We start from the raw sequence: 22,491 nt of genomic DNA, 5'->3' as shown, positions 1-22,491 counted from the left end.
AGAAATTCTTATCGAAATCATATCTTCTTTATCTTCTCGCGTTCCTTTTCATTATTTTGTCATTGCGTGTCATAGCAAAAAAGATTTCCTTCGACGAAGAAGTAAAATATATGCAAAGGTTTATTGTTGAAAAAAGTCGTTGTTTGAAATTTTTCATCGTTTGAATTTTTTTATTCGTCGAGAATGAATCTAGAACGCCTCGGTGAATTTTAAATATTCTGATTCAGGCGTCGCAAAATTTCTTTTGTCTCAAAGAGCGCGAGAATGTTCTTCAAAATTCGACGATAATTGTCGGCTGGGAAATGGATGGTGAAAGGGAAGAATTTCATGAAGCTGCATTTCCGGCATCGCGGAAAAGAGTGCGTGCACACACAACCTTATGTAACATGCCTCGCATGGCGGCGAGCAAAAATAAAAGGGAGCGTGATGCAGAGTCTGGACTCTGATGACGAAGACTAGACTGGGTCTAGGTCGACTGGGCGCGACCTCATATGTTGTTCTTGTAGGATAGTCTACTTCCTCGGTATGATAGCCGGCTCTCTTTGTCGATGAAATCTGATATATAACGCGAAATATAAAATGCAATTAATTAAATTTTAATTAATTTGTATATTTTATGCGCAGCAAAAAAGGAGGAGATTTTTGTATTTATCAATTAGGAATATTAAAATCTTATTATACAAACTTATTATGCAAAAATTTAAAATACGTATTTAATTATTAAATTAAATACGTATTAAAATTTAAAATAAATATTAATTTAAATTTAAAATAAAATAATATTTAAATTTTACAGTGCCTTTTTACCAACAAAATAATATGTTGTCGTAAGCTATTTCTCTATTTTTTTTCGAGATAATCTCATGCATTATTTGTAACCATCCGACACGAATTCGTGAAAGTGCGAGTTCGTTTCCCGAAATAGATGTGGATTTCACCGCAAAGAGAGGAAAAGCGCGAGAGAAACGAGACGCACATCGGGGACGAGTCTCTAGGTCTAGGTGTAGGTCTAGGTCGACTGGGAAGGGGTTCACTTCCTGATCGAGAACAACACAATCCCGCTTTTCTCTCGGAAATGCTCGCGCGAAATAGCACCGATCGCTCGAGCGAGACGTGAAACAATAGAACCGTGTCGGTTCGACAATGCAATGGTACACACGGATGCCGGAATTCTCGTTGCGAATCGCATTGTAAAAAGCAATTATCGGAATAGCGCGATACGGAATCGAATTTTAGCCCCTTCATTTTATATTCTCGTCATATGCAGGACTTTAATTTATTTTAACGACGTAATAACTTTGAAATACTTTTTGCGCGTACATGCGGTTTCTTCTTTATTTCGATAACATCTGGAAAAAAAAAAAAAATCGCTTGATTCTCATAAAAATTGCCTCGGAATCGTGAACTCACCGTTTTCACAATAAAAATCGAAAGTCGGCCGGTGCATTCACATCGTCAACACGTGACATTCTCGTGACTTGCTGATTAACGGCATCCGCAGACGTATTCCGGAAGTACGAGCGGTATCGGATTTTTTATCGTAGGCCACGGCGTGTTTCGTAAATTACACGCGAGGCAGAAAATAACGGGTCGTCATGAACGTAATCGATGAGCGAGCTTCGATTCGCGCGTGCAAACTATCGTCAAACTTTGTACTTTTTTTTTCTAGTTAAAGGAATTTTGCAAGGTTACTTTTCGAATCTAAATTTTTGAGAAAAAAAATTTCCTATATCAAATACTCTCTTTACCTTTCTTTTACATCGTTCGCATTAATATTGCGTTTAGGGTAAACACATTTTTTGAATTCTTAAGATTCTCTTTCAATTTACTCAATCATAATTATTGCGTAATGAAACATAAACATGCTGGGAGGGGTAAAAAATATGCGAATGATTTCATTGTCATATCAGGCTTATATAAAACTCCATTATATTTTGTTTGCATTTATTTTTTTTTTTTAATATTTTAACAATTTGCCTTTTTTAATTTCGCAAAATTTTAAATCTGACGATTTAAGTTTTCCTCGATCAAATTATGCACGAAGCGATGATCAGTTTCATGCTGATATCGCGCAATCCAATAGTAAGTTCAGAAGTGCAAATTTCCTTTAAATAGCGCCTCCAGCGTCTGTTAAATATTCACGAGGAAGTTAAAACCTTGGTGTGAAATTCAAAATTGTTACCGCGAGGAAGGTTACGGAATTAAACAGTTCGACGCGAGTTCGCTTTGCCCTTGTATGTCTCCATGTAAATTGCGAGTGCAAGAATTATTTCTATCGTGTAAAGTAAAATTGGTGTGGATATTTGTTATATTTCTACATCGTACGACTCGATTGCGCCTTCTTGATCAAATAATATCTCGCTATCTACAAATTGAAAAGATAAAACAATAGTCTTTTAGCTTACACTGCAAAACCGCTCGGTCACAAAGAAATAGATTACTGCATGCACATTAACTGCACGAAATAATTCGAGGCTGCATTTTTCTTGCGAATCTTATTGTATATGAGAAAGAAATTTTTAATTAGAACGTCGCTCTTGACGACACCTGAAAAATATTTATTATATTTGGAAAAAATTCACTGATGCAAGTCAGCGAAATATATAAAAGATAATCTTGCAAAAATCCCCTGAAACTTTAATTAGAACATTGCTTTTTTATTTTAAAAACGATTACTAAAACTGAGAATTGTATAAAAGATATATAAATTGCATTTTATAATCAGATTTGTAATCAGAGCGTCGAATTTAGCCGTAAAAATCATAGAGGAAAGAGCGTACGCTGATAGTTCGCACGTGTGAGGTATGTGCGAGAGATAAGATTCTCGCGCGTTCCGTCTTTCTACGTCACCCTGTAGAGGAGGAAAGGGGCAGGAGAGGACGGGAGAGAATACACTCGCGGATAGAGGCGCATAGGCTGGCGGCAGGCGCTGGCTGACAGAGGAGAGCGCGTCCTTCCTGGGTCTCTGCCCCTACCGGGGGCCCACGTATGTGTATTGTAGTGTGTATTGTATATTTGCAGTGTACATATTATCGGAGCGTGCGCTCTCCTACACTTGTGTGTGCGTGCGTGCGCCGTCGCCGCCGGCAAAAATGCATAGCGCTCTTGCACCAGACGGTTCTCAACCGCACGAGATCCGCTTTAGCTCTAGGCTCATTTCTTCCGCACGCATTTCTTCTAGAAATGCATCGGAACGAAAAGCTATTTAAACTGCACAATATGATTTATCTATCCATGTAACGTATAATTTAATCTTAAGAGTAAGAGATCGATAATTTAAATGCGATTTAAATCGGATTATTTAGCGTGAAATGTAATTTTATTACATAGGAGAAAAGATAATTGAATTTCTGCATTTGCCCAATATCAGTTCTCTATCGCATTTGTTTATTTAAAAAAAAAAAAAAAAAAACGATTTAATTTTGAAAATTTTAAAAATCGATAATTTAATTAAACGATAAAAAATATCCGAAAAGCGATTTAAATCAATCTGTTTTTTAAATATTTAGCGTTTAAGTTTAATTTCGATAGATTCTCGAAAGAGTCGAATCGACGAAATATCGGTATGCGTGAACTCCGGATGTGTGTATGACTGTCGCAGTCTCGTATCGCAGCAAATAAGAAGAACCACATTTCGCGCGAAATTATTCTCGGGGCAGAGATATGCGCGCGACGTTCAATTCAACGATTCAGTTCAACGACGATAGAGATAATCGGGTGAGGGAAGGATGGGCGTCGAGGAAGGAAGAGACGGAGGGGAAAGAGCCGGCGTGTTCGTAAAGTCATAGTCGAGTAAACGACTCCTCAAGGTTTCCTCATCGTTTGCCGGACTATTGGAACACGTCGCTATCGGGGATCGCGCGTTTTAATCTTTCCAACTTGATTTCTCTCCGCGCACTGTCGCAAAATATCTTCGAAATTTATCAACGCACTGTCCGCTTGCCCACGCGACGACAATAACCGAAAATCTTCTGGGTGCAAGGACCAGACGAGGCCGCGCTATTTCCAAATGTCATAGTAACTCGCGAAAAACAAGACATTTTGAAATTTCCTTTTCACTTTATTTTATCGTACGTAGGCTACAACGATGCACTTTTGCAGTTGCACTCACGATATCTTAATCATGTCGCGGAAAATAAAAAAAATATAGCTATTAATTAAGTGGGAAAACTGGCAAATAAGAGCTAAGGTGTGAGTGTTGGTGTGCGAATTTATTAAATTTTCGTAATAAATATGAACTAAAAATGTATATTTTTGGTCCATCTTCAGCATAGATATAAATATTATATTGATATTTTAAAACTTGACATATATAATATTTACTGTTGCAGTCAAATTTTAAATTAAAATCGAAAATCTTCAAAAAAGAAGGCTGACTAAAACGTCTAAACGTCATTGTCACACGTGTATTCGTGTTTTATAAATTTTAATTTTATTAAAAAATACATATTTATTACTAAAATTTAACAATAATAATAAATTCGCGATACTCGGGCCTTGGCTCTTAATTGTTACTCTCAGTCTATTGTTGTTGTTAAATATAGCTATTTAGATTTTTTTTTTTTTTTTTGATCAGCCTTTATATAATGCAAATTAAAAACTTGTAAATGTATTCGTCTCATTAAGAGAATTAATTGAGATAAATGCGCCATTTCAGTAATAATAAAATCAACAGATAAAATTATTAGAATTTACGATTATTTATTTAAATAAGAGCTATCAAGTTTCATCATTATCGAGAGAATTACATATCATATATTTATCAATTTATTATAATCATTCCATTAATTCATAGTATACGTAAATATGTTTATTTATGCAAACACATCTCTCTCTCTCGAATTAATCCTTGGACTATCTCATTTTCGATGGCTATTAAAACAAATATTTCATGGAGAAAAAAAGTAAAGCAACTGTCGGTGACACCATTATCGCGAAACATCGCAATAAGAAGCTACGTCAATGTTTTTCTCCATCTATTCGTTACAATTTCTCCGGCCTAGATGGTCGATTCTCTTTTTGACACTACCGTCGAGATCTCGGTCTCTTTTTATCGCTGAAGCCTTCCTGATAAGAAAATTTAGACGAGCGATCGCTACACTTTGATACGGCGAGTTGACACTCCACGTCCGTGTGTATTCGCGCGTTTCCTGCGCTGAAAATAGATTCCTTCGAGCATTTAAACGCGGCTTTCGGTAGCGAGGAGGAAGCGCGAGAGACGAAAATAATTTCCTCGCGCTTTCGACTTTCAATTTCGACCGGCGGCGGTCCTTTCTTCGACGGCGGCACCGACCGAACGTTCCCCGAAATCAATGCCAAATAAACAGAATCGAACGCCAAAATGTTAAACTCCGGACGGAAACAGCGGTCATGAAAATACAGATGTAATGTCGCAACTGAATCAGATCTCCGATTAAAGAGAGTACACTCAACTGTTATTCCATGGCCGTGAGATACAAGTACACAAGTGTTTTATATTCGAATAGAAATAAATCAGGATTGTTTTGGTTGCGTTTTTACGAAACAATTGCTTTTAATTGCCCCACTGATAATGAAAAAATGTGTAGAAAGTTTTATTCGTCTAATTTATATATAACGGTGACTTTTATATTTATATGTCAGACGGAAATGTATATATAAAACGTAAACAATTGGGGGTGAGGAAAATAAAAACGTGACAGTGTATTGATTGTTGAACGTGACACATTTTCGAAATGAGTGGATCGTCTATATCAGAGACTCCTCTTCCTCGATTGCATCGTTCATTCTCGACCCTCGAAATTCCTCTGACCGACGTGCTCGTCGCCTACGTATGATGAGCGTCACTTTCTTTATTCCTATTATGCTAGCTTACGCATGGGTCTCTCCGCATATCTGCACGCACATCGTGGCTGTATGCACACGTGCATACACGTAACTCCGCTGCGCGAGATTGACGACGAGGAGGAGGAGGATGGAGAGAGCAGGGGAAGGAAAGAGAGAGAGAGAGAGAGAAACGCGAGACGCAGCGTATAGAGTATATCGTGCGGGTATAACGCCGAAGGCGCGTATCGGCGGTTCCAGCGAGGTATAGACGGTGACCTTGTCGCCGGCAATTCACCCCGTCTGACCCCCCCCTCTCCTTCTCCGCCCCTCCATCCCGGCGGCGCGGTACCCTCTCTCTTCCTCCTTCCTCCTCCTCTTCTTCATCGTTGCCGCTCTTCTCTCCCCGCCGTCTTCCGACATCGCGCATTTTGCCTCGTGTCCCTCCCTTCACCGCTCTCCCGCCGGTTCCTCGGGGTAGTGTGATCGCTCCCTACACCCTGCCCAACAATCTATACCCCCTCTCCTCCCCTTTCGCAGCGCGCGGATACGTCCGACGTTTCTCGTCTTCGTCGCACTCGCGAAAGACGTAGCCGCATCTACACCGTCCAGCTTCTTCCACTCGCTCGCTCTTTCTTTGTCTTTCTTCTCCATCTCCCTCTCCCCCTTGCATCACTTATATATCGCGTGCAGACTTCTCATTCTATCTTTCATCCTGCCCTAGACTCTACCTCTGTCTTTCCTCGTTCCTCTTGCTTTCTCTATCTCTCTTTCTCTTTGTTTCTTTCCCTCGCTCGTGCTTGATGAAGTACATCCGTCTCCGCCGAGCCCTTCACTTCGCTCCGTTTATGACAAAAGTCACTACTCTTGTCTCGCATCTCCTCTTCTTTGTGAAGCGTGAAGCGATTATTAGATTCATATATCGTCTATCTGCCATCCACCTCCCGCTTTCTTTCTGTGGACCAAACGATATAGCCGACTTTTGATTTCCCCCTTGACTCGTTCTCGTGATCGCAGCGTCGTTTTTTCAAGTCGTCTCCCATTTCCATTTTAAAAAAAAAAAATGGAAATTATGTGTAACAAAACTGTGGAAGGCATAACAGATTCATAATATTCATGTTTCGAAGAAATATGGATTCAAGATGTTTTGATGTAGTAAAACCTTCCTTCCTTTTTTATTCCGCTTTAACGATCGCGTTTTGCTCGCACATGTTCGCGAAAACAATCTCCATCGCTCTCGTTCCCTCTTATGTCAAAGTTAAAAAATCTCCTCTTTTCACTAAGATACACACTTTCTGTTTCATCGTAAGATTACGAAATGAGAGAAAAAAGAAAGCGTATGTATATAAGCTTTAGCTTACGTGCACTTTTACTTTTGTTCATACCTAGTTTGCGTCAAAATGGATTTGGAAAATACCTTTTGTTCCGGAAATTATGCCTGCGTTTATTTTTGGATGAATCGAGTAATCGGTCAACAATAGTTGATGATGATAATAATTTCTAAATTAGTAATAATCTTTTTTTTTTACGAAAAAATTAGACATTTGTTTTATCCATTCTTTATTAATTTTGAACTTTTAATGAAATAAATTCGCAAGGATTATCTCTAAGTAGATTGTGACGTCGACGTAATAATGGACGATTAAATTTCTGTTAGGAAAAAAAAAATTAAATTAAATTCATTGCGGTAACGACTGTGTATACGTTGTATGCTCCGGTCTTTCTTCTTCTTTCTCTCTTCCTCCAATACTCATTATCTACTACGTGCCTCTCTCGCACTTCCTGTTTCGCAAATTATACACTAATGTCGCACATATCCGTTCGCAGTCGGTCATATGTCTGCTAAACTTTAAAGTCAAGATCAATTTACAGTTATTACTAAGCAAAAAAGAAAAAATATATATATATATATATATATATATATATATATATTGCCAAACTTCTGTCAAATAAAAAAAGCTCTATATACTTCAATATAATTTAATTTCTATACTTATACGTTTTGGGTAATATTCTCAAGAGAGCAAAAATAGCGCGAAAATAAGACCTGTCGAGAAAATACCGTAAATTATTCTGTAAGTAATAAATGATCTCCCTTACAAAAAGTAAAACTTTTAAGTGCCTTCCAAAAAGTCTTTTGAAGAGAAACTTTTGGACATCGCATCTCGTCCTGGACTATTCTTCTTCGTAATTTTTTTATTATTAATTGATAATTTTTAACTCAATCACGCGGATAGTTCAACATTTTTTGGGGTTTTTTTTTTTTTTTCACGTTTTTATGTATCGGACGTCTTTGCATAATACCATTGGATATAACTGCTCAACGAAATTACGCACTCTGTTTACGATCCATCGAGAGGCAATTACATAATCTAGAGGAAGGTACAGCTCCCGAAAAAAACAGAAAGAGAACGATTTCCAGGATACGAGCCTACCAACAACTTCCTCGATCGCTCACGCACGAGTGTAAAGTACGGAGCCGAAAGTTGACAATTCCAAATGATTCATTTCCGTCGCACTCAGCAGGGAGCGATTCCCTTTCTCTCTCTCTCTCTCGTCTAGGGCGCTTGGTTGCGAATTCGTGCGCGAATTTGCGCGCTTACCGTACATCTAAATATAACGCGGCCTGCTGCATGCGCGACGCACGCATGCACGCATGCACACACGCACGTTGCATCGAGGCGCGCGCGCGCGTACGCGGCTGCATCACCGGTGCATACTGCACGCGACGTCGCGGCCAGCCTAGACCTAGACCCACTGAGCTAGCCTAGATCCGCGGGCATATGCGCCCCGCGAGTGGGGCGGAGGGAGAGACGGGGGACGCGACGAGAGGGCAGGAACCCGACGATGGTGGTGGTGAAGGGAGGGGAACGCGGACCGAGCTGTTTCTAGTACTATCGGAGAAAGTGAACGGGCGTGGCGGCGGCGGCGGCTTCGCACGCGAAACTCTTCCTGTCGTGCACGATGCGCGCCTTCCTCCCTCCCTCCCTCCCGCTCCCCATCTCCCGCCGTATCGATTTCCATTATCTACTTGACACACTGGATACTAAACTGGTCGCGCATGTGTGTGCGCGCGCGCGCGCGCGAGCGTATTGACACGTGATGCGCGAGTTCCCGCGTCGCGTCGTTCACCCTAATAATGAATAAATGATCTCCCTTCCGTTTCCCTGCAGCAAGCGAGTTGTTGCGCAAAAAGGAATTGCTTCTGCTAACTCTGAGTTGATAAAAAGTTGTTAACGAAAGTTGCGGCCCCGTGTTATCGCCGTTCTTCATCCTATATTTTCATTCAATTATTTATTCATACGCATTGCCGAGTTGGAAAAGTGTATAATGAAACTTTAAATATACACGTAAAATTGAGTAAATTTTTCAGATCTCTCTTATTTCGTTCCGTTAATTCTTAATCTTTATTACAATAGTATCTTTTTTTTTTTATCATTCTTATGCGAAAATTAATTTTAATTTAATCATTCGTTAAACTAAAATATCGTTTTCTATTTATTTTCTATGCAAAATATTGTGTACGAGCTTAACTATACTCACAAGCAGAACTTTTCAACCAGCAGATAATATCTGATGCGTGCGGGAAAATATTGGAAAAAAAAAACAGTTTCAATCCTTTCAGGCATCGCATGCTACGTATAACTTTTCCATCTTTCTATATGCAAAGTTTTTCTCCTCAAATCTTGTCCCGTTAAAGAAAGATTGATGAACGCGCTTAAAAGAATTTTGAGCAGATTCTTGTAAAACTATATTTACATCCACGCCATATCGTTTAGCATACTCGTTTCTCTTCGCCGACATCGATACATGCGTTACATCACCCAGTAAGTATTATAACAAAGCGGGATGTATTATACTCTTGCAGCATTCGATACCGCAACCTTTTATATTCGGAGCCGCCGCATTATAAGCTCTCGACCCACATTTGTACGTGCATATGTACACATTCTGTCTCTCTCTCTCTCTTTCTCTCTCTCGCGCGCGCGCGCCTCGGTATATGCATAAACTCGCGTTTAAAACCGCGCAGACCGGAATCTTGCTGCTCTTCGTTGCAACGAGACTTGCGCGACCTTGCGAGCTCACTATATACGCCATACGCCATATCGTTGCATCGAGTAAACGCGTTCCCTTCGGTGAACGCATCCCATCGTCGTAAACTCTTCCCTCGTGAATAGTACATTTTCAAAAAACTTTCCTCTACAACGTAAGTTTCGAAGGATTCGTGGGAGATAAGGAATACAAAGAAGACTAAAGTGAGATTTCTAATTTTCAGAATCGACCAAAAAAGAAATTAATTAACAACTGTTTTTGAAAAATATTGTAAGAAAAATTCGCCCTTAATTTAAAACAAATAAATAATGGTAGTAGTAAAGTTTAGATTTTTTACTCTACTGACAGAAAAAGGAATTTGGAAGAAAGATAAATTTCTTTAATGAATATTTTCCTGTAAAATAATCCCACCAAGCGACTTACAACAATAGCCTACTTTCATTATGGATATACTAATTCTTTTCAATTATCTTTAAATTATATATATATATGTATATATATAAATATCTTTTTGTCTCTCGAGAGGCTCCTTGATGGCGCGCACGTTATCACATTGTAAGAGGTAATAATATGCGAATATACATTACGCCTCGATGACGGAAGGCTCTTTCTTATCTCGACTCTCGCGGTGACAGAAGACGCAGAATGATTTTCACGTCGCCTCGTTTCGAATCTCGCGTTACGTAATTGGCGAGATAGCGATTCGCGCGAATATAAGCGGTATTGATTCTGGAATTGGTATTGACAAGGGATTGTTGACTTATTTACATTTTCACTGCAATCGTTATCTTATTATTGTAGCGCAGGGTAGCGCTTGATAAGAGCCCACTCCGAGGTGATCCATGTCAACGGCGCTGACCCAAATCAGTCGACGCTGATCCGAGCACGGGGAGATGTTATCTCAATCAAGGCTTATGCTTTTGGCAAAATTACCAGGAGAGGTTATCTATCTCGATAAAAAGAAAGAGAGAGAGAGAGAGAGAGAGAGAGAGAGAGAAGGAGAGAAAATCTCGCGAGCGTATATCGTTAAACACGCCTCGCTACTCGAGAGAAGCAAGGCTTATCGTATAATTTCTCTTTTTTTTTTTTTTTTTTCTTTTTGCGCAACGCACGGTCGACGCGCGATATTCTTCGCAGCCGCACGTAATGATCCTGACCCTCTGTCGGTGGTATTATTTCCCTTCCGAGATAGAGAACGTTGACTCGCGGCTGGATTACTAATAGAAGCTAACGTAGCAGCTCGTGTTTATCTCATGGTCGGGACTACGTGTTCAATTGCGATGCAATCTTTAAAAATAGCCACTTCCGACTCCGTGTCAACGCAGTAATTGCTTTTCTTCCGAAATAGAGATGTTGAGAAACTGAATTTTATTTCGCGATAGAAAGTACGAAAAGTTTTGTAAAAAGAATTTTCATAAACAAATGCGATTTTCTTTCATTTTATTGCAAAGAGAATCGTGAAGAATTAAATTCTTAACTCAATGATAAGAGAAGGGGGAAGGGGAGGTGAAATCATCGTACATTTATTCACAATAAATCAGACTTATTTATTTTTTCCGGAATAGAATATTCCGAGGATAGAAACAAGCTCTCTTGAAAGAGAAAGAGTTGCGAAAAATTTCACCATTTTGCATGCTCCTTCCCTAAAACCGCAAACTCACACACGTACCTTTTGTATGTGAGTGTTCGATTCGAGTCTCGCACAGGTGTTGGTACGCCCACGCGCAACGGAACACGGTATGGGAGATCTCTCCTCCCCGTTTGTCAACCGGCAAAATATTCAAGTGCCGTCTTGATGTAACGCAACGCGTCATTAAATTCTTTTTGTCGCTCAAGCGACATAAATCTATGTTTATCGGAAAAATTATGCGCAAAAATGGACGAGATGCGTACGCGTTTGCCGGATAATTCGCTTTCTTATAAGTCTGCAAAATTAACAGTCTCTCGTAAAAATACATTCGCGGACACTCATCTCTCCATATTTCAAACAAACTGAATTCAGATATCGCTCCCCCTCTCTCTCTCTCTCTCTCTCTCTTTCTTATTCTCTCTGATTAATAGTCGCTGCTCTTCAGCGGAAGGGAGAGGCGAGATGCCACCTCCCGCCTCTAAATTCGGTATCATCCGACCGTTAATAAATACCGGCCGTCGTATTCCGCACCGCGCGATTGCACCCGTTCCTGCCTCTCGTTCTCCCGTTGCATTACCGCTCGCCTGTCCTCTTCTTTCTCCTCCTCCTCCGGCCGCAAGAAGTGCGAGCGGCGCAAGAGTTGCGCGCCATGGTCACTGACCTCGCACACATCGCGTCGTCTACGACGACGGAAGAGAGGAGCTTCGTGCATTCTTACCGTTCGCTCTCGCCGTCCGATCTTCCGATCTCTCTTTCTCTCTCCCTCTCTTTCCTTCCCTTTCTCCTGTCGAAAAGAAATAATGCGCCGCGGCTGATCGATGTACGGTGGAAGTAATAAGATAACTCCGTAAAATGCAACACTGCCCTAGTGAGACTGCTCTGAGATTAGATTATTTGTGACAAGAGAGTTTATTTTTTTTTTCTACAATCGTCCACATTTTTTAATTATTAATTATTTTATTTTTTTATTTAATTATTAAGATCAGATCTCTCGTCCGATATAGTTCATTTTCTTTTCGCAGACTTTTTTAAGATCTTTCTCTCTCTCTCTCTCTCTCTTTCTCTTTCCTCATATATTGTGTCTTCCAATTTTTGATTTAGCGACTGCAACTGCTTCGTAACGCGCCTTAATTTGGTGGGACTTTAAGTAAAAGCGACTTGTCAGCCACAACCGAGTTCCGCAATGTCGACTCACGCGTCACACATTTCGCGAAGATATTGTCGAGGACACGCGTCGTTTCTGCATAAGTCATTCGACAGTGTCGACGCATTATTATGCCTACACCTGTCGCTCTCTTTGCACTCGTATCGCCGTTGCATCGAGCCCTCGCGTCTTCCAAAAGAAATGACACGACATAGGTAGCGTGCAACTTACGGTTGGCCATTGTGCGTAACTGTATTTTATGCGCACTTTTTATACTTATGTTATATATGAGAGAAAATATACAAAATAATTTGGTTATAAGTATAATAAAAAAAAATTATAAATTTAAAAATTTCCAGCTCGAAATAAATAATTGACAATTTTCAGAGTTTTATACTTTCTATCTACATTTTGTTATACTTTCTTTCTATATTTCCAAAATTCTTAAAGTCTAAATCTACCCTCATCTGTCAAAATCGCGCGTCCTCCCTCATCTGTCAAAATCGCGCGTCTCCCTCTCATCTGTCAAAATCGCGCGAAGGACGATTCTCTTCCGGTCGCGGCGCGGTTGATCTTCAGCGGGATATCAAGAGAGACTTCCGGATATCAAGAGAGCTGTCCGGCGTGGCAGGAAACCGACAATGAAAATCCCATCGACCGATCGACGAACCCGCTGGGGAAACGTATTCCGCAAACGATGCACTCGTCAACGATACGTTCCCGATCGGAGCGATTATAAATCGTGCGTTTACATATTTCTAAACGAAAAAGCGTGCACTTTATTGACATCCTTTTATTCTCAGATCGTATTTCGCGAACGTCCGGATGGAATCTTTGCTTATCCCGCATCACGATTATCTAACGAAATAATTATCTCTTCGTGTTACCGCGTCATTTCTGAATTTTCCAGAAAAACATGTTGTCGTTATACAGAGTTTTTATATGGTAATTTAGAAACATCCTGCACGCGTGCATTGAATGAGTAATTCCGCCCAGTGTTTATTCCCTCGTTGACGGAGGAGCCACCGTTTCTCATTTCGACAGAGTCGTGAAACGAACCATTCTAAAGGCGTTAAACAAATAGAGATTAAAAAAAAAGTAAAAAAATAAAAATGACATACAGTCATATAAACCTATTACGAAGTGAAGAAAGTGACTTTGGGCCCGCTAATAACCTTGGCATCCTTAAATTTTTACGATATTTTCTGATCAAGGCGCGAAACGAGTTATTAAACGAGTCGAGAAACGAAACAAGATTCACACTCCAGAAACGATATACGCTCTTGTCGCCGATATTTTCAACTCGCTGACTCGCTTCTTTATCTATCCGACAACAACGCTTCTCCTCTCGCGATTCTCGATGATGCAGATGTTTTAATTCTGCGATACAACCGTATTCTCTTATCGAAAGGCTCTTGATAAGCGTCGTCGAGTGTCGCAAAGGTCAAGATCATTGTATTAAATTTGGCAATGATCGTGCCGAGAAAATCTTTCTTATCTCTAAAGACAATTATAAGCAAGTATCGATACTACCCATTCGATCATCAATGTTCCGGAGATTCTTTCTTGTATCATTGACAAATATCGATATTTGCTCGCAGAAATGAATGACAAAGATCGATGATATTTGCGGGGATAATAAGAAAAAAAATTCGTAGACGATCATTGATTTTCCGGATCACGGATATGTCATCGATAATACTTGCAAAGATGAAAAAAAAAAGATATATAAATATAATAATTAAGTAGGACGATAAATTGACGATCATTGATACTTTTCCGGATCATGGATATCTCGTTAAAAGACAGAGTTATTGGAATTTCCTTGGAATTTCGTCATCGCCACTACGGCGTTGTCTTTCCTAACGTTAACGTCATCTCTGGCGTCAAGCGGAACATCGTTATTGCTTCGTCGTGGAATCGACGCGGTCGACGGATTCGCACGAAACCCACACGCGTTTCGCGAACGTTTTATAGGCAGTGAAGGTGGTCGGGCGAAAAAAAGAGATGCCCGGAACGTAAATCTCTTATCTCTTTCTCTCTCTCTCTCTCTCTCTCTCTCTCCGATCGCTTGTCTTTCGCACGACCGACATTTCGTGGAAAACAGAAACCGCAAAAGAAGTATATGCATACCACCCACGCTCCCGTCGACAAGGAAAAGAGCGTTGCTCATCGCGATGCGAATTTAATCCGAGACACGTTTCCCGATTCGGAACTTCCGACTCAAAACGCATTGACGTAACGATCAAAAGAGACTGTTCCTTTTCCCGATGAAAGACATTCAGTAAATTGCTTTAAAGAGATGACAAAATATTAATGAAATTCGAATGAAGATGATATCGATAATGGATATCGATAATGGACGAGCGATTAAAATGATATTAACTCGCCGGTATGCTAAATCTAAATTCTTAATAAAAATAATAATAATAATAATTTTTAAAAATAATATAATTATGATAGTAATTTTTTATTGCACGAATACTAATGAAAAATTTAAATACAATCTTTTCGAAGTATTTTATTTTTTCCTCTAGCAAAAAATAATTATAATAATAAATTGGAAGATGGATGCGCGCGTAAAAAAAAAGTTTCATATATCTTAAAAATTAATGGCGTGATAATGGCTAGGAGGAAGTTGCAAATCTAGAGACTGCGAAGAACAGAGGCGTGTTTTACACGATACATCGCCGAGTTTAGAGTTAAAGCGGAGTCTTTCCTCTCAGCTATCAATCTCCCTGCATCCTCCTCAGCCGCTCCTTATCCTTTTCCGAATGCCGAGAGAGAAGAGAGAGAGAGAGAGAGAAACGATACGACGGGGAAGAGAGGAGAGAAGAGGGGAGGTAAAACGGAGGTAGGAGCGACGACGATGGTGCACGTGCACGTGCATGCGGAGAACTCGCAATTTGAACGGGTTTCGGGGTTAAAGATAGTAGCCCGAGGCAGTAGAGATGAACATGATCAGGGACAGAGAATCGAGATGACGAGAGGAAAGAGAGCATCAGAGATCGAGGATCAGATGGACGAAGCGAGAAGAGATGACAGAAGATCGGAGATCGGAGGATCGAGGAAGAGCGACAGGATCGAGATGCAGAAGCGGAGAGAGGAGAGGACGGCGGAGGGAGGGTGGGAGGGACAGCGCGAGACTCGGATATGTATGCGAACGTGTACATGTGTGCAATGCGGTGCATCGGACTAGCCGGTCGCGAATGGAGGCGGAGGAGGAGAGAGAAGAAGGAGGAGGAGGGGGAGGGGGAGGAGGATAGAGCGGTTAAGTTAGTCTGTCGGTCAGTGACTGCCTGACTTTCCCGGCGCAGCTGAAGGTCAACTCTCCCCTTCTCTCGATCTCATCCTCTTCCTCCTCCGCCTCTCATGTGCCTCTCTTCTTCTTCTTCCTCCTGCCCATTCCACCGGTGCTCATCGACGACCACCACCACCACCACCACCACCACCACCACCACCACCACCACCACCACCACCACCACCACCACCACCACCACCACCACCACCACCATCACCACCACCATCACCATCACCATCACCGCTAACCACTACTACTACCGCTATCGGCGTCGCTCCGCTATCACCGACACTGCCCGGCCTATCTTCACCCTGCCCTTCCGCCATCCCCTTGCCCCCTCGCCCCTCCTCCCTCCTCTTCCGTACGCTACACACCGAGCTATGTCGGAACCATAATCCACGATCGTGCTTTGTTTATGCCGGACGAGCACTTTCGGTGGCCCCTATATTCCGATGCTACACCCCTCGTCTCCCCATCCTCCCTCCCGCCTCTCTTCCTTTCTCGTCCGTTCTGTTTGCATGTTCCTTTCTTCCTCTCGATCGGGGCGCTCTCCTCGACATTCTCGACTCCCCTCCCTTCCTCCTTCCCCCTTCGACTACGTGTAACTCGTGCACTTAGATGCACGCGGAATTCCGCCTCTCGAAATCCTGGTACGTGAGAACTCGCGTCACGCGACTATGCCGAGAGTAACTCGCCAAGATCGGAAGAGCCCCGGAGGGATCGAGCTTTTTAATCGATAGAAATTCTAACTTTTAAATAGAAAATTAACTTTTTCCTTTAGTTTTTTCCTAAAGAGTCTAGTGAAATGTCAAAGTTGGATATATCCATTGTTTAGAAAAACGGATAAATATTTCACATTCTTTAACGCGGATAAAGAGCGTTCGTCATTACGTAATACATATTTTATTATATTTTCTTACATACCATTGCGATCAATAATTTTACGATTGCGATAACAAATTGGAAATTTTATGTGCAGAGTGTTTCGCGTAAAACAGCTTGTTGGAGATGCGAAAACAAAGATGCGCAGAGTTGTTTGTATTTTCAAAGACATATGATTAATCGCTTTAATTAGCCTATTAGTGTAACAAGATTGGTACTATAATATGGGATAATTTCACTACTTAATTCCTGCGCGAGTAGGTTGACAGTGCGCTTAATTATTCCACGTCGCGACGACACATGTCTACAAATGCTTCAATTTATTCAGTTCATGCTAAATCGTACATGATATATGATATTAATATTCAATATTTCTAAATGATAAATATCAAAACTATCGCAGCATCAAAATTCATTTCATCGAGGTTTTTAGAGTAACTGCGAACTGTGGGAAAGTGAAAGAAGAGCGAGATATCATTACCAAAAATATTCCGTATCGATGCATCCAATAGCATTAGCTTAGACAAGCCGCAGGCCGTCGAAAACGAAGGCGAAGGAAGATCTCGCGCGACTTCCCAGCCAATTATCCGGGACCGTCACTACGTGAGAATGCGCTCTCTGTCTAAGTCTCTCTCTCTCTCTCTTTCTCTCTCCGCAGCATCTCTCTTCTACCGCGAGCTCGCTTTTAGCGCAACCGCTTTTTTTACCGCTCGTTCCGTCGAATCGTACGTCCCTGGATATCCCCACCGTTGGTCGCGTCGGTCGAGCCGCCTCCCGTTGCTCTTCTCGGCTCATCGCGCTTTTTTTCCCTCTTTTTCTTTCTCTCTCTCCATCTCTCCCTCTTCATCTACCCCGTCCTATACCCTTCTCGCTATACTTGTACTTCCGGCCCGCGAGAGAGAGAGAGAGAGAGCGGCCAATGCGAAATCTCCTCCGCAAAATAAACGAGTTCCGAGTCGCGTCGCGTCGCGTCGCAGCCGCAACGCGCGCCTACCCTTCCGTATATTTTTAACTATCGACTCGTTACCGAGTCCCTCGACTAAACTTCCTGCCGACACTGTCAGGAAGAAACGTAGCTCGCGAGAGCCGCGACGAGGAAATGCGACTCTCTCGATTCGCGCGCTTCCCCCCTTTTTCGATCTTCGCGTTGGTCTCTCTCTCTCTCTCTCTCTCTCTCTCTCTCTTTCGAAACAGAGACTCTTTGCGAAATACTCGTTAAATATAGAAATTATTTACGTGTTTCACTTAAACCATCATCCTGAAAACGATTGAGTTCAATTTTCATGAGTACAAACTTGGATGTGAAAATTGCTATTGCTGTGCTGCAATCGCTCTTTATACACATGTACGCTCTAGAATTACTAATCAGATGTGTAAGTTTATTAAAGTCAAATTTAATCGCTTTAGAAATGATGAAACTTCTCCATTTAAGCACACGATAATTATGTACGCGAATTACAAAATTACATCGATATCATTAGATACGAATATATTTCAATTCTAGATTTTCTGTATGTATATTGATTCGCAGAAATTCATTCTCTTATAATGTCATTTTTTTTAATACATTTATAACTAACAATAAGATATATGAAAAAGATTCTTTTTTTATTTTTTTATTTTTTTTAGCGATGCAAGTTGATTTTATTTAATACTTTATTCAGTAATTAAGTTTCGTCTTAAACATCTAATCTTTGCTTCGTCCTCTACCTTGTTTTCGTGTCGAGGAATGCCACTTAAGTAGAAGATTAATACGGCCTCGAGGACGCATTAGAGAGAGACTGTCGTTTCATTGTTGCGGAACATCGCCTTGTCGGGCCGAGCGAAACTTGAATTTAAATTCGACCAATGATCGTCTTAAGTCGAGCTCAGGCTGCTCTTTGTAGTGCAATCGATGTTGTAATGGCGATGATAAAACGCCTGTACTGTCAAACGTGGGGAGAAAGAGAGCAGCAAATAATAACGAGACCTATGTCCCTTTAAATTCTTCGCTTTTTGTATTCATCTTCGAATATTTTTAATTCTGGATAACAATTTTTTACTACAGATGTAGCGGAAGAACACAACGATCCATGAAGCTACGATATTTATTAATATAATGCTATACATTAATGTCTGCATCTTTTTAATCTCGGATAAACGTGTTGTATAGGTCATTCATTAATTTTTAGATTTGTTGATTTTGATTCATTTTAGCCACACATCTATAATTATAAATCCTCCATCTCAGAATCTCTAAATCCAATATTTTTTCACGTGCCCTTTTCGCATTATTAGCCTCTTAAGTTCCCAAGAGGAAGCTCTATTCGTTTTTTTCCGCTCAAGCGTTCCTCCCTTTCTAGAATTTGTTCGCGCACTTGTAATCGTAGGAAATGCCCGATTGGATCATCCAATCACACCTGTATCTCCCCATTCATGCGCGGCTCTTCAATCGATCCTAGAGAGATCGCCTAGGCTTCTAGGAATCTCTCTATCCGGTCTTCGCGCGTCGTGGCGAACCACCAGACTCATCGGTTGGCGATGCGTCGTCTCTAGCGGTGCTTTCCTTGCGCTATACAACGCTCGTGGTATAGGTCAGTGAAGTAGGAGCAGTTCCCCCACCCGGCGGCGACTCCTAGACAACGGGTCTACGATTGACTCATCTAGCCAGTCATACCGCGCGTAAACACACGATCCGCTCCAGCTGTTCTCGCACTCTCGGGCCCTCTCTACCGCCTTCCTCTCTCACTCATTCTCTCTCTCTCTCTCTCTCTCTCTCTCTTCCTCTCTCCCTCCGTTTTTCTTTCTCTCTATCACGCGCTCTTTCGTTTCGTAGGCATATACGCTTCTCGAGAACAACGGGGTACGTTCTCCATATATTTTTGGAATCACCTCGAAAATTTTCCTGCTATTCTCCTCCCTTTCGTCGCCACCCTCTCTTTCACTTACGTCTTTTTCTCGCTCTTCTTCTTCAAATTTTTGCTCGATTTCTCCCGCGCTATTTATATCGCGGCTTTCAGTTATTGAAATCTTGCCTCTATCTCCCTTTCCGTTATGTTATGTTGTATCCATATATTACGAATCGGAGAAATACCTTGGTGAATTTATATGTTATTGCGCCTAACCGGAGAAATCGAATAAACGCCTCTGTGTCTGTGTCTCTATCGTATATTATAAGATACCTACTATCGCTTTTTTATTCATAACATCAAAGCGCCTATCTATCCCATATACTTCTTCCTCTTCTCTGACCTCCCAATTAGAGACCATTTCATATAATTTTTAGGAATTTTTATCAGACTATTTTGTATCATATAAAAATATCATATTAAGCCATTATTTGCTATGTGTGATCGCTTATACTTCTCACTGCCACATCTCTCGAAGAAGATATCGCACAGAACGCTAAATATTTCTCCGTTTTTCTCTCTCTCTCTCGCTCTTTTTTTTTCTCTTCCTCTCGTCTCCAAACCAGAAAACCTCGAATAGAGCCCCAAGAATCGTTCAACCGCGCGGGGTCTCCACGGAACTGCAACGCACAACGCGAGAGGAGGATGCAGGCGAGAGGAGAGAACAGGAACGGTGGACGGTAGAGAAAAGAGAGAGAGAGAGAGAGAGAGAGAGAGAATTGATGCGACGTTGGGGGAAGGGTGACGACGGGGTACGGGAAAGGGGGTGAGGTATACGAGGGGGCCGGAGAACGAGTTCCGATTTTAGCGCAGTCGCGGCGGCCTCAGAACGAGCGGCGCTATTATGCACTAGTAGCTTGATGGCGTCACCCGTGCAACCTTGGCTCGGGTCAGTCCTCTATCATACTGCAGGCAGAGTTCCCCCGATTCCCTCCCCCTCCCTCCCTCCCCCTTCTCTCTCCCTCTGCGTCTCGTTCTCCCGTACTCCGCTCGACTCCGCTTAACCCTCTCTCTCTCTCTCTCTCTCTCTCTCTCTCTCTCTCTCTCTCTCTCTCTCTCTCTCTCTTGTGTGCTGGTCGTCTCTTTATCTCGGCCCGTCTCCTCTTCCTCCCAGACCCAGTGGCGTAAGGGAAACGTTTCTCCTGACTCGCAGCAGCTTCGAAACTTTTGCTCTCTTGCAGCACAATACAAATGTGCATCAAATATGTGAGAATTTTTTCTTTTTTTTTTTCCTTTTTTCTTATAGGAGAATCACGCGAGACGAGGCACTGGTATGCGCGCGCGTCTCATCCAGTGATACATAAAAGAATATGCGAGATTTTATCCCGCGGCTTGGTAACTTTTCTTTTTCGCAGCGCTCACAATGTAGTGCAATGCTGTTTGTACATATAATACATGTATACATGTATGTCAAGAATTGAGAATTCCCTTTTACTTGTAAAAACTATACACAGAATTTACGCATGACATTACGAGTGGCACAAAAGATGCGAGATTTATTCAGAGGTACTTTGTCTTCGAAGCTTCTGCTCTCTGCCAATATCTCTGCGCGATATCTTTTTACGGATGTTCATTGTTTGCTCTACAAAATCCACAATCTCTACGCAATAAAATCAATCGCGCTTGCCGCATCGTAAGAAATATAATATTTATAACAAAGTAGACAGTACAAAACAGTTTTATTTGCTTGCATTAAATGCCCGGTCGTTCTTCAACGCGCAACGTGTGTGTGATGTAAAGAAAATATATTACTTCAAAACTTTTATTTCCCTCTTTCTCCTTCTTGAATATTCAAGATATTTCCCAGTGATGTACAAATTTCAGAAACTTTAACTTTTTTCTACGCTAGTACCTCGAAATATTAAATTTATTTTTTTTTTAAGAAAAACCAATATATCATATTTCGAATAACAATAATTTTTATCGCGATCGACACCGAAATATAAATGGTCATTCAAATAATAAAACTATAATATAACTATTTATATAATAATATAATTTTTATATAATAATATAACTATTTTTATATAATAATTAATAATATAACTATTTAAATAACAAAAAACAATATCAAGGCTTTAATAGAAAAAAAACTATTTAGTGTCGCACGCGTACAACTTTTATATATGAAAGATCCTTTTATTTATTAAATTTGCAGAAGAATATATTGCTAAAATTCGATTATATTTCTTAGAAGAGACAAATTGCGTTTTAAATCTCACGAAATATCAATAATTTATTTTTTTTTTCAGAAAAACCATATTTATATTAAAACAGCCTCGGGCGCGCAATTTTTATATATAAAAAGCGATTGTTTATTTAATATCCAGAAGAATAAGTTATCCGGTTATATATTTCTTAGGAGAGAGAAACTGCGTTTCGGCGCGAAATTCGCGAGAGTTCCTCAGAGAGGAGAATCGCGTCTTGTCCGAGGCCGTTCTCCCTACGCCCATGAGAGAACGCACGGCCCTATGCTCGCGGCATAAACTCAGATCGTGTGCACTCGCGTCCGTATAGGATCGTACCGATCGATGTTACGCGCCGATCTACTCCCTACCAAGTTGCACATGTCGCGTTTCCGTCGCGCGAATTTTCACCGCCTCGATAAGTCGTTATCTCCTTCGTTTTTTCAAACACTCGTCGGAGAAAGAGAATCTTTCTTAAGGCCAGCGGGCACGAGTGATTGGGATGATTCAGGCTCGGAACTATCGCGGGAAACAGGTTGGCGATATCGAAAGAGAGTATCAGATTTATCGATCGAACCGGGTGATTGAAATGGAGGTATCGATGA

General features: G+C 41.1%; 1 protein-coding gene across 5 annotated transcripts in view; it reads left to right on the top strand.

Moving 5' to 3' along the window:
* LOC126849075 (ecdysone-induced protein 74EF) overlaps positions 1-22,491 on the top strand; it is a 187,161-nt gene that overhangs the window by 161,412 nt on the left and 3,258 nt on the right. The gene's annotated exons all lie outside the window — the stretch shown is intronic.

The sequence above is a fragment of the Cataglyphis hispanica genome, chromosome 4, assembly GCF_021464435.1.
Source record: "Cataglyphis hispanica isolate Lineage 1 chromosome 4, ULB_Chis1_1.0, whole genome shotgun sequence".
NCBI lineage: Eukaryota > Metazoa > Arthropoda > Insecta > Hymenoptera > Formicidae > Cataglyphis > Cataglyphis hispanica.
This window is presented reverse-complemented; position numbering and strand designations above follow the sequence as displayed.